At 41.6% G+C, this 13,415-nt stretch overlaps 1 protein-coding gene and 1 long non-coding RNA gene across 4 annotated transcripts in view; one reads left to right on the top strand and one right to left on the bottom strand.

The window, feature by feature from the left end:
- CCDC192 (coiled-coil domain containing 192) overlaps window positions 1-13,415 on the bottom strand; it is a 197,717-nt gene that overhangs the window by 110,608 nt on the left and 73,694 nt on the right. The gene's annotated exons all lie outside the window — the stretch shown is intronic.
- The window catches only part of LOC112815183 (uncharacterized), a 273,184-nt gene that overhangs the window by 250,002 nt on the left and 9,767 nt on the right, over window positions 1-13,415 (top strand). Inside the window, exon 4 of the long non-coding RNA XR_012374191.1 lies at window positions 2,147-2,205. This is a non-coding gene — a long non-coding RNA (uncharacterized lncRNA). The remainder of the gene's footprint in view (window positions 1-2,146; window positions 2,206-13,415) is intronic.

Genomic DNA, 13,415 nt, shown 5'->3' with positions numbered 1-13,415 from the left:
AATTTATAAGCAACAACTGAAAACCAAAAATCAACCACAAGGTTAATGAAGTTCTGAGAACAAAGCATCCTGATTGTTTTGATGCCTACTACTAGCTTTCCGGTATTGCAAGCACTGAAGCAACTGACCACTTATAAAATACCCCCTTTCTTTTCTTTTTTATTATGTTATGTTAATCACCATACATTACATCATTAGTTTTTGATGTAGTGTTCCATGATTCATTGTTTGCGTATAACACCCAGTGCTCCATTCAGTACGTGCCCCCTCTTTAATACCCATCACCAGGCTAACCCATCCCCCTAACCCCCTCCCCTCTAGAACCCTCAGTTTGTTTCTCAGAGTCCATAGTCTCTCATGGTTTGTCTCCCCCTCCGATTTCCCCCCCTTCATTTTTCCCTTCCTGCTATCTTCTTTTTTTTTTCTTTAACATATAATGTATTATTTGTTTCAGAAGTACAGGTCTGTGATTCAACAGTCTCACACAATTCACAGCGCTCACCATAGCACATACCCTCCCCAATGTCTATCACCCAGCCACCCCATCCCTCCCACCCCCCACCACTCCAACAACCCTCAGTTTGTTTCCTGAGATTAAGAATTCCTCGTATCAGTGAGGTCATATGATACATGTCTTTCTCTGATTGACTTATTTTGCTCAGCATAATACCCTCCAGTCCCATCCACGTCGTTGCAAATGGCAAGATCTCATTCCTTTTGATGGCTGCCTAATATTCCATTGTGTATAGATACCACATCTTCTTTATCCATTCATCTGTCGTCGGACATCTTGGCTCTTTCCACAGTTTGGCTATTGTGGACATTGCTGCTATAAACATCGGGGTGCATGTACCCCTTTGGATCCCTACATTAAAATACCCCATTTCTTAAATGCTAATGACATGCTGAGTTGAGTTTATGAACTTCAAATACCAGTAATCCATAATAACTCAATTTTTATTCAACTAGCGAAAAATCTTAGTTCTATGTAAAGGTGAATGTATGCAGAAGTATTGAACCACATGGTATTTCTATTTTTAGTTTTTTCTATTTTAGATTTTGGCAATAAATGAAGGAAAGGATTTGCATTTGGGGATCATTTGGAAGCCCACCAGAAGGCCTTTCCAGAAACACCTGGGGATGTGGGCCATCCGTTCCTTGGGAAACAGCTATTACCTCTTGTGGTGTGAGTTAAAAGGCTGGTGAACTGCTGAGCTCCAGAGACAGGCCTGCTGAAGCATGTCTGGTCATCCTTCAAGGACTGGGATGCTGCTGAGAGATTTCAGTCTTGCATGGACTTTGAACCAGATGGCCTCCAAGTCTCCCGCTGACCCTGGATGTCACCATTTATGACTGATGAGATGATGACACGTGTTTCTGCTCAGAGTTTCAGCTACACATTTTGTTTCAAAGACAATGCTTTTTATGTCCTAGAAAGAGACAGCACTAATATGATTTGCTGGTTTCTGGGCTGTGTCTCCAAACTGTTACTCTGATGTCAAAGAGAGTTTTTATATTCCTTGTAAATTGGGAATAAGTTTTAGTGGATAAAACAGAAGTAAGCGCTATTAGCAATCCCTTTCCAAGTGACTAATAATTTTTATCAATCCTCCTCCACAAGGCTTTTCAAGCTAATAGTTAATGAAGGTACCTTAATTTTTTATTTTGTAACAGTATCAAAATCTAGTCTAAGAGCTGGATGGCTCTGTTGTGTTCCTGTCAAGATATCCAGATTATTATTATTTTCTTTTTTTTTTTGAGAACGCACATGGAGGTTGGGGGTGAGGGGGAGAGGCAGAGGGAGGGAGAGAATCTTAAGCAGGCTCTGTGCTGGGAGCTCGATCTCATGACCCTGAGAGCATGACCTGAGCCGAAATCAAGAGTTGGACTCTTATCTGACTGAGCCACCCAGGCGCCCCAAGTTATTCAGACTATCTTAAAGAGCACCTCATGTGCTTGAAAAACTACCAAACTTGTCCTTTCCATATTAAAACATTTTCATGAGAACTTTGATTGTTTCTCTTGAAATGAGGTTTGGCTTCAAAGATTTGGCATCAACACAACCTCATTTATCTTAACATGGGTGGTGAAAAAATAAGCTATTTCGTAAGGACCTCTGTGACTTCCTGAACATTCTCTTTTCCAGGAGGACATGACCTTGAGTGGAGGACAGTGTCTCCCATGAGGCAGGAGGGGAGAAGGCAGGTGAGTGATGTGGTGAAACCTCATTCTACAGAGCACACAAGGCTTCTGTCTCCATGAATCACAATAGATTTTTTTAACACAGACTTTGATTTCATCTTGATCTATCTAGGACAATGTTGAAATTAAATGATATCCAAAGTCTAGGCAACAGTATCTTTTTCCCTGGGTCTGTGAAATTCCATGAGAATAGTGCTCAGAAAGAGCTGCGATAAGTGACAGATTTGGGGAGTTTAGTAATTATTCAAACAAAACCACTTGAATTTATGTGAACCCCAGTGAGGAAAGCATTAAGAATGGGAATTTTGAAATAAAAATTTTCCACGTTCTTTCACAGGTTCCACTTCCTTACTGAATGTTGCTTGTTTGCTTTTATAAATAATATTTCCTCCAGCTGGCATCCTTAAACAGGATCCATTGAGATGAATTTCATGGGGCATTGAGCAATTCCGGTACCTTTCTCAATCAAAACTAAAGGTTATGTTATTCTCCCTATCCTTTCCTTTTGAGTGGCTACAAAGGAAGTTGTTGATATTATTGTTAATGTTTCAAAGAAAACTATAGCTGCTAGTTGTTTTCTTAAGTGAAGCAGAGCTCCCGGCCTTGGAAATGTCCTTGAAGAAAGGCTTTTTTAGGTGTTACTCCCCTTTCTCATAGGGCAAAGGGCGGTAATGGTAGTCTTTAATTTTCCATTAGTTTGCTGTCATTTCTTTTCCTGAGTGTGCTCATGGTTAGGAATCTTGCTCTTGGGTGGAGGTGCACACAACTAGTGTGATAGCTTGGTTGGCCTGGTGTTGCTGGGAGGCACAAGGAGTGAGCATTTTGGAAATGCCCATGATTTCCATCAGCAAAGAAAAAATTGACTAGTTGGCAACTGAGGATCAAATCAATAATGATTCCTTTGTGTGGGCACAGTTGGAACAGAACGCCTTTCACCAATTTTAATAAAACCTCTGAAACATGATTGTAAAGGGGCATTGGGGAAAATCCCATGACCTTTCTGGAACATAGAAGAAGGATTCTCAAGGTGACCCTAGATGTCAGAGAGAGAATGGAACTCGAGGATGGCTCTTTCCAATGAGAGCAAACCTACATGCTCACTGACTATTTTAGAAGTAAGGAAGAGACTTCAAGAAAAAAATAGAATTTATTGGCTAGCATGGGGCAAAGTTGGACCCATATAGCCTTGTGGCCTTTAACCACGTGGTGGAAAGAGGCTAGTTCCCTAGTAAAATAATCTTCAGTGTGGGATTGAGAAATTGGGAAAATAAGTAGAGAGAGGAGAAGAATATGTTAGGGAATACTAAAATGTGAATTTCAATGCTAGGGTGGCATAATGGAGACTTCTGGATTATCCCAAGGGCATATGGATCAACCTGGCACTCAGTAATAAAAAAACAAAGGGATTCTTTCTGACCAAAGACCTGGGCAGATGGTAGGGTAAAGAGGTCTGGTTGCAAACAGCCCAAGGCTTTTCAATATCAGCTATACCCACAGACTTGAAAAGACTGACGTTACCCATACAAAATGTGGGAGAGACACCTGTATGATCAGATTACCATCTGTGTGATTGCTGTCAGTAACTACTCAGAGGACAGGTATAAAGCACCCAAACACCATACTAGACACCTTTAGGGGATGGCAGGTGTGCCTGGTTTTTTCTGTGGCCATGCAGAGCTGATAGGCAAGGGATTTTGCTGGTTTGGGGGAACATCTTGAGGAGCATGGAGGGTCACTGGTTCCTTCTCTTCCTGGAAATTTTGCCTTCGGGCCTACCACCAAGGAAAGCCTGCAGCCTACAGCACAGACGTAGTCTAAACTTGGAACTGTCATTCACTGTGCCTCAGGGGCCCGAGGGAGTTGGGAGAGCCTCTGACTCCGCCCACAGCAGCTCTTCACACTTGAGGGCCGTTGCATCCGTCATGCCTCAAGTTTTCATCTGCAGAGATCTGTGCTGTGAAGCCAAGCCTGTGGCCTTTGCACTTTCTGGGGCCTCTGGTGGAGTGTCCTTCCCCAAACATTTCCCGAGCTTACCGCCTGCTTTCTCTACCCTGATGACATCTTACCAAGTGCAGCCTTCTCTTGTCATTCTATATCAAATAAACCCTCTCTCCTAGGATCCCTCTCCCCATCTCATAAATCTGTTTTTCTCCATGGCCTTTTTACCATCTGTTATTTTATATATTTACTAGTTTATTTGCTTGGCCTATTTCTTGCCCTACTCTAGAATGTAAGTTCCGTGAGGGGAGGGATTTTGTCTGTTTTGTTTACTATAATATCCCACCACAGGCATCCTGTGACCATTTGGGAAATGATGAATGGGGCCTTAAGCAAAGCCTTTAACTCTTTCTGATCTCTCTCAATTTCCGCAGACCTGTGGGCTGTTTGGGCCCCAAGAGGGAATCACAGATGGAAAGGGCTTTTTTTTTGCAAAGGGTGTAACCTAAACTAATCAATGTACCCAAGCAGCAAAGTGAAAGCTCTTCACTCTGAGAAGGACAAACAGTTGTCAGGATTTCCTGCTTATCTTTCCAAGGCAGGGTCCTACCATGTCCATGTCCCACCAGTTGTCCTTGGAGTGGCCATGACAAGTTTCTGGTCCTTAGGGAAAAAGAAACAGGACAACTGGGTCACATGTGCCCCTGGCACATGCAACATCCAGTCATGATTGGATGTTAAGGTCTTTAAATCTTCCTTTTACTGTCCCTTGACTGAATTTTTTGAAACCAAGGCAGCTAGTAGAGCTTAGGAAATATTTATAGTTATTAATAGAAAGATGCATAAATGACTGTTAGCCCTTCTGTTCCATGGTTTCTGAGTATCATCTTGTATCTGAGGGCTTTTATGGCAGTTACATTTATGTTTTCCATGGAGGAAACTTGTCACCCATTAGAAAAGATTCTCCAGACATCAGTGGGCTTAAGGACCACCTGAACAGGTACTTGATCTCTCAGGTTCTCTTCTTCTCTGTAACTCTGAATTCCAAATGTCAGAGACAATAGATTTGAGCTGGGTTTGCTCACTTACTGCAGGATTCCTGGACAAGCTGAGTTTCAACATTAATAAAATGGAGATAAATCCATAAAGTCTGTGAAACCTGATTGCCCAGCTCCACATTAGAGATCTTTTGGGAATTTAGAAGAAATTCATGGGATCCATAGAAAGATGAGCTCTCCAATCTCTTGTTAACTTTGGATCAAGAAAAGGAGCGAAGATAACTTTTCACATTTCTTTAAAAAGAGACTTGTCTTGGGGCGCCTGGATGGCTCAGTTGATTAAGCATCTGCCTTTGGCTCAGGTCATAATCTTGGGGTCCTGGGATTGAGCCCTGCGTCAGGCTGTGCACTCAGTGGAGAGTCTGCTTGTCCCGCTCTCTCTGCCCCCCACCCAACTTGTGCTCTCTCTCTCTCTCTCTCGAGTAAATAAGTAAAATCTTAAAAAAAAAAAAAAAGAGGCTGGTCTTTAAATGGGTCTCTCCACCAGCCCCAGGATGCCCTATACAAGTCACAGCACCTTCTACCATCAGCAAGCACATCATAGCCTCGGTCAGTGAACATTCTGGAGGCAGCTCATACAGGCATGTGAGAGTAAGTTGTTAACATTTCGGGAAAGTTGGGACCTGGTTGATCTAACGTCAGTAGCTTAAAAAGGACCATAGGGGGAGGGAGTAAACCACTGAAATAAGCTCCTCCAGCACTCCATGGAGCTGGTTCTTAAACATTCACCAGCACACCACTAGCCCGCAGTATCCCTCAACATCATAATAAGCCCTTTGCCTTCCTGGGGTGTGTGTGTGTGTGTGTGTGTGTGTGTGTGTGTGTGTGTACATGCTTTAAAATAGTTTGTAGAAACAACAAAGGATAAAAGTATCCCAGAAAATGGAGATGAACGTCGCCTGACCAAGTTCAAGCACCTTCTAGACAATGGACTATTCATTCGTGCTGAGGAGCTGGAGCCTAACCATCCTTCCGCATATTCCAAGTATGACACAGTGACTTTCCAATCTTAGACCAGCTGTTGAATCTCCCCATAAATTGTGGGCATCCAAGCAGAGAGTAAACTTCTTTGTGAAAGCCTCTCGGGAGCCATGGGGCCATATACAATACACACGTTTTATGAACACATCTGGAAAAGAAATAGCCATCGGCAGGCCTGGCTCCTGTGCTAAGTTTAACTGTAGTTAAAAAAAAAAAAAAAAAAAAAAAAGATGTTAGCTTCCTCCTCTTCAGATCTTTAAAGTTGCATTATAGTAATGACACCCAGCTTCAATAAAAGAGAACGTATGTGAGCATATCAATGACTCCCCCCACATAAGATAAAGGCAATCTCCCTAGACCTTCAAATATTCCTCTGGAAATAACACATGAATTGTTTACCCTTTGTGAGAACCACCTCTGTTTGAATAGCAATCAGACTGGCAAGATAGTAAGAGTACAGGGCCAGGCCCCTAAAGTTGGGTCTGTGGACATAATTAGGTGGTGACTTTCCAACTCGCAAAGTTCTTACAGCGATAAGAAGGAAAGAGACACCTCTTGCCCTATAAGGAAATCCTTTTCAATCTGTTTCCTAGTGATTGCCTAGTTTATACCCTTCCTGCTGTGCAGGGGGTACTTAATTTAGGGACACTAGAAAAACTTCACCTGGCACCAGGGGCTCAAAAACTTCTGGAAAAGCAGCTCTGAAACTGAGATGAGTAGAGATGCATTAATTGTTTTGAAAACAAATCACTCCCGGATTCATTGCAACAGCCAATCACTTCATTGGGGAGGCCCAGCACTGCTGGTTTCTTCTTCTACGGTCAGTCTATAATCCCAAGTACTAGGATATTGCTGCCTTTCCTCAAATGCAGGAAAATAGGAAGATGCCATGACCTGAAAGTCCCAGCACTGCCAACTGAGGTTGGTCTCTGAGGAAACTTCCAATGGCTGTGACCAGCTACAACATGTATGACACGTCTGTTGTACTTTTTGACTTAGTCCTTTCCTAAAGATGACATTTCCTCCCCTTGCCTCTGCATAGGTTGCTCCCTCTGCTTAGATCTCTTCGGGGTCACTTCCATCTTCACTTGGCCAGTTGCTCCCCATATTTTAATATTCAGCTCAGTTATCACTCCATGTCAGAAGGCTTCTCTGAGCCATCCTCATTGCCAGTCTGAGGGAGGGATGGTTCCTCTGAGTTCTTATAGTAATTTTTGATTATTGTCATCACACCATAGGGCATAATGGACAATATAGCCTATGTATGGTTCATCTCTTTCTGATAGCAGTGGTTCTAAATTTTGGTTGCACGTTAGGATGATCTCTGTATATGCTTTGCTCCACCACAAGCATAACTATTCTCTGTCGCCATACAATACTACTACCATATCATTGACTATATTCCTTATGTTGTGCCTTTTAGTCCCAGGACATTCATTCCATAACCGGAAGCCTGTATGTCCCACTCTCCGTCAGCCATTTTGGCCATCCCCCTACTTCCCTCCCCTCTGGCAACTCTCAGTGTGTTCTCTGTGTTTATGGGTCTGATGCTGCTTTATGTTTTTTTATTCATTTGTTTGGTTTTTTAGATTCCACATATGAGTAGAATTATATGGTATTTGTCTCTCTCACTCTGACTATTTCACTTAGCATAATACCCATCCACCCATGTTGTTTCAAATGGCACGATCTCATCCTTTCTTATGGCTGTGTAATATTCCACTGCGTGTGTGTGTGTGTGTGTGTGTGTGTGTGTGTGTGTGTGCGCGAGTGCGCACGCACGTGACACATATGTCAGTGGACACTTAGGTTGCTTCTATATCTTAGCTATCATAAATAATGCTACAATAAACATTAGCATGCTTATATCTTTTTGAATTAGTGTTTTTGTTTTCTTTGAGTAGATACCCATAGTAGAATTAACGGATCATATGGTATTTCTATTTTTACTTTTTTTAGGCACCTCCATACAGTTTTCCACAGTGACTGTACCAATTTACATTCCCACAGTGTACAAGCATTCCTTTTCCTCCACATCTTCCACAATGCTTGCTATTCCTTTTCTTTTTGATTTTAGCCATTCTGACAGGTGCAAGGTGGCATCTCATTGTGGTTTTGATTTGTGTTTCCCTGATTATTAGTGACATCGAGCATCTTTTCATGTGTCTGCTGGCCATCTCTATGTCTTCTTTGGAAAAATGCCTCTTCAAGACCTCTGCCCATTTTTATATCAAGTTGTTTGGGGTTTTGTGGGTATTTAATTGTACAAATTCTTTATAGATTTTGGGTATTAACCCGTTATAGGATCTATCATTTGCAAATATACCTTCCCCATTTAGTAGGTTGCCTTATTGTTTTATTCATGGTTTCCTTCACTGTACAAAGACTTTTTATTTTGATGTAGTCCCAATAGGTTTTTTTTAAGATTTTATTTATTTGACAGAGAGAGAGCATAAGCAGGCGGAGCAGCAGACAGAGGAAGAGGGAGAAGCAGGTCCCCCGCTGAGCAGGGAGCCCGACGCGGGGCTCAATCCCAGGACCCTGGGATCATGATCTGAGCCGAATGCAGACACTTAACTGACTGAGCCACCCAGGTGTCCCCCAATTAGTTTATGTTTGCTTTAGTTTCCCTTTCCTTAGCAGACATATCTAGAAAAATGTTGCTATGGCCAACGTCAGAGAATTTACTGCCTTTGTTCTCTTCTAGAATTGTTATGGATTTCAGGTCTCACAGTTAGGTCTTTAATTCATTTTAAGTTTATTTTTGTGGACAATGTTAGAAAGTGGTCTAGTTTTATTCTTTTACATGTAGCTGTCCAGTTTTCCCAGCACAGTTTATTGAAGAGACTGTCTTTTCCTCAGGGTATATTCTTGGCTCCTTTGTCATAGAACATAGTGTTTTCAAAGCTTTTCTATCTTGTAGCATGAATCAGTACCCTCATCTCCTCTTATGGCTGTTGCCAAACTGGTAACTGCTAAGTGAGTATAAATAAGTGATATCACACTGTTGCCTTTGTTTGACAAATTAAATCCCGGCACAGCAAAGGATAAGATTTAAAGAAACAAACAGCAAGGAGTAAATCAATCACTATTTTCCCAGGCTACAGTTGAATTTGCCTCAATTTCTTTTTGTCTCAGAGCCAAGAGTTTACCTGGTTAGGGCTGCCTAAGGAACCAGATTCTGGGTTTGACAAGTGTAGTGCAAATGTTCCCTTCTTTGTGCCTTCCAAGCATTTTGAACTCTTTTCCTGAGTAGAGGTTTCCCAACGTTACCTCAAGATAGAGATCTAAACTTCACTTGCCATCTCCCTTGCATCCTCAGGTCAGGCTTGAGACTTCCTCTTCACCAGCCAGAAGCATCCATGCCCACGTTCCTGTTCTAGGGGAAGCTTCCAGGGCTGGCATCAGAAGTACTAGTTGGGGTGATGCAGTGGTGGGCAGTTCCACTGGGGCAGTTATGTCATCCAACGGGAGCATCAACCCCAGTTTCAGCTTCCAAGCCTGGTCCTCTGGAGAGGCCCTCCTGGAGAGTCTGGTAGTTACTCATGGTCTCCGGTTAATTCTTTTTTTGCTTAAATTGGTTAGAAAGTATTTCTGTTAAACAAGAATACGATTGCTATCACAGGACCCTACCTTAGAAACCCTGTTGGTGCTGAACTGTAAGGAGAAGCTTGCCCCAAATTCACTAATTATCTTTAGGGCCATGCCCAATCTCTTTTGCAGAAAAGCCTTTGTTTGCATGGCTCAATTTGACAAATTCTCTCTGTCACTCAGAGTGTAAAAAGTTTCACAGGTGCAGTCTGAATGATTGTGATTGCGACATTTGACACTAATAAAATATTAATCCCCACAACAGTATATTGATTTCTCTGCAGAACAATAATTCTGAATCACGATCTCTTTACCAAGTCCATCATGCGTGTAAGTTCAGGCGGCCTTATTTCTTAACCACCTTCCCTGCCCCACTATTTTTCGCAAACACATATGAATGTGCCACAATAGCTCTAAAATACATTGATAGCTTTATCTGAACATTAGTGATAGATGGAAAGTTTTGACAAAAAAACCCATAAATCTGTGATTTTTGAACTTTGTATGGACATGTTGTATAATTAATAACATCTGATAAGAATATATCCAACCACTGATTTTAACAAATCCCTTCTTATACTTTTCTATATAAAGACACGCCGCACACTCCAGTGGGCAATTTGGAAGGCCTACAAGAACATTGTTTTTGTGATGCTAAAGGTAACTTCCATGCAAGAACCTGTCAGTGTATGGAAGTTTTGTCAAAGCTGGTTCTCTCTCCACCCCACTCCATCCTCAAATGGACTACTGCACAGATCCAGCTTTAAGACACCGGGTTTTGAGTTTCTGAGAGCACTCTGAAATGAAATCCAGGAGAGAGGTAGCATTTCAACTGATGTTCTGATATTTCCCCTGCACCTACCTGAGGTTTATTTTGTTTTGGCATATGGGAGTCTACAGAAAATATCACAAATATCAATGGACGTTCCTAAAATATATGGAAGCTGATGATACAGTAGCTCCCAAGACACATGGTACATGCATACACCATATGGACCTAAGAATATACCTGTGAACATACTATTCTATATCAAGAAATACTAGCCTGAAGTCTTAGTACCATGTATTTTTAAGGTGACCTGTGTCCATTACAAAAAGAGAGAGACCCCGCTGTCATAATATTTATTCATAAGGGCTGTAGAGAATTATATTTTTAGGCTAAAAATTTTCCCAGAACATATGGTCTCAAATGTAAAAGATAACACAAATAAAAACCCATCCATGAAAATGAATCAAAATTAAAGTATCCTAAGACCAAGAATTTTCCATACTTAAAGAAGATTTTTGAGTACAACTGTTTATCCTTGACAATGTTTAAGATAATACAGATATATAAGACATGAATGGGAGACCAGTGGGAGCCAAGTGGCATATGATTCCATTGGCATGAGTTCCCAAAGGGGTCAGACTTGAAACTGACCAGCAAGGATCGATTTGCTAGGAAGTCATTCTGAAGTCTAAGTTCTTATCCTAAGATCCATGGCCGGATGGCAAACTAATACTCCAGGCAACACACTTGTGGAGAAATCAGAAACCATCTTCCGAGTCTCTCTTCACCTCGACTTTGAACTTTTCCAAACTATACATCTATGAGCATTTAACATGCTAGTTGTTCAGGCTAAAATCCACCTCAATCCTAGATTTCCATCCAGGGTGACTTTTACCTACAACAATGTCTAGCTGAGCACTACAGCCTTTTAAAGGGTTACTGTGATATCGCTCTTTAATTACTCTGGTTACCTCATGAGCTCTGTCTCTGGGGATGAGTGTGTTTCAGGCATGGAGTAGTGTTGAGGGGGAAACATTCCTACGAGCTCAAACTGGACATAACTTGTTTTTAATGCTTAATGTAAACATCTAGCTATGTTCTCATTAGCAATTCCACAAAGCAGCATAATGCCTCCTCTTCTCATTTCCTCCTCTTCTCTCCTTTGAGCTTCCAGTCTGACTGTCTTCATTGTTCCAGCTCCCACTTGCACCCTGGTGCACTATGCATTTTCTGCTACACCGGCAGTAGCCTCCCCGTTTGACCACCAAGCTTCCACCTTCTGCTCCTTTGAATCCGTCCTCATAATCGTTTCTTCCAGGAGGACAGACAGTAACAATTCACAACCAGGCTCCCTGCACCCATTAAGCCTGAAGGAGAAGAGACTGGCTTGTTAGCATAAGCAGAAAGAGTTGAAGAATGAACACTTAATAACTGTTTCCTTTGGTTTTGTATTCCATAACCTCTTCTGGAAACTTGTCATTTACTTGTGTCTTCTCTATGAGAAGCCCGAATCCTCCTTATTTCCTGCAACATCGTATTGCCATAACTTATTAATGGAAAAAGTTGAAAAGGTATGGAGTTATTATTTTTGGTTTTATTTTCGAGATAACTCATACCTAAACCATTTGTCAACTCTGTGACCTGACCGTCCTTCTCTGAGAAATTGCACCCATTTGGATGAGTCTGTCTAAATCAATTATTTGTATGATTGCTGATTATTGTTAGAAGTTCTAAGGCTATAACAATACCTTTTCATTTATAAAAGCTCAAGAGAACTCTCTCAGACCCTTCTCCCTCCCTGCAGCCTCCCGGGGGGGCTTTATGTCAGCTCTCAGTAAGTGGCACTTACAACAAAGGGAAACGATTGGGCAGAAGATAGAATCATTTATATTTGAAACACTACAAATGATAAACATCTGCACATAAGCAGTTAGTTAAATTACCATTTAAAATTAGAAACAACTTCCTCTTTTTATTTTTCAAAACAGGAGATTGACATCATCAGTAATTTCTAGGAAACCGTATTAAAATTTACTTTTAAAAAGTAAATTCTTGACAATTCTGAGGTTTCTCATTCAAGTCAACTGAGGGTGCTTCTGTTCTAGAGGAATTCCTGACCGTTTTTGAGAAAGGGGAGGCCAAACAGAATAAGGGCAGAATAAAACAGGGCCAATTTAAGTCCTATCTTACGTACTGAAATCAGGAAAGTGAAGGACAACATCAAAAAGGTCTCATAGAAAGTTGTGCGCCCACTGACCCTCCTCTGCCCTCCCCTGGCTCTCCCACTAAAGACACATTTGTTTCCAGAAATGTGCATCCAAAAACGAATGTCAAAAGAACTTTGGCTAAACCAGCTGCATTTCATTTAGCACTACACAGGGGGAATAGGCGCCATCAAAACTCCCAGTTGGGATCTTTTCTTTAAGGGGTCAAGCGAGAACTGGACAGAATCAGGTAGGATGACATTCCCCAGAGGGCTGAGAAAGTAAAGGTTAGGAAGACAAAGGTAGAGGGGCAGAAGTAGGGTCAGAATCGCCTCTGAGCATCAAAGATGATCTATTCCAGTTGCAAAACTTCTCAGCAGTAGTTTTCCATTCCCTGTGGCTTTGACATCTGCCTAACACAATCACTATGTTCTTGCTCAAGCGAAGGTGAGCAAAAACACCTGTATTAGTTCCTCTGGGCTTCCTTTGGCGGGTGCAGATGGTCTCCTACGTGCTCTCCTCATGCACAGAAAGAATAAGTCCCTATAAGAATAAGTTCTTATAAGCATTAACACTTCTTTGGGTTCAACAGGGACGTGTATTTATTGTGAATACAAGGAAGTACTTGAGGGTTAAACTCAATAAAATGGAGTCTGGTTCTGAAAAATATAT

The sequence above is a fragment of the Callorhinus ursinus genome, unplaced genomic scaffold (genome assembly GCF_003265705.2).
Source record: "Callorhinus ursinus isolate GAN/ISIS: 27379988/994484 unplaced genomic scaffold, GSC_fseal_2.0 scaffold30, whole genome shotgun sequence".
Lineage (NCBI taxonomy): Eukaryota > Metazoa > Chordata > Mammalia > Carnivora > Otariidae > Callorhinus > Callorhinus ursinus.
This window is presented reverse-complemented; position numbering and strand designations above follow the sequence as displayed.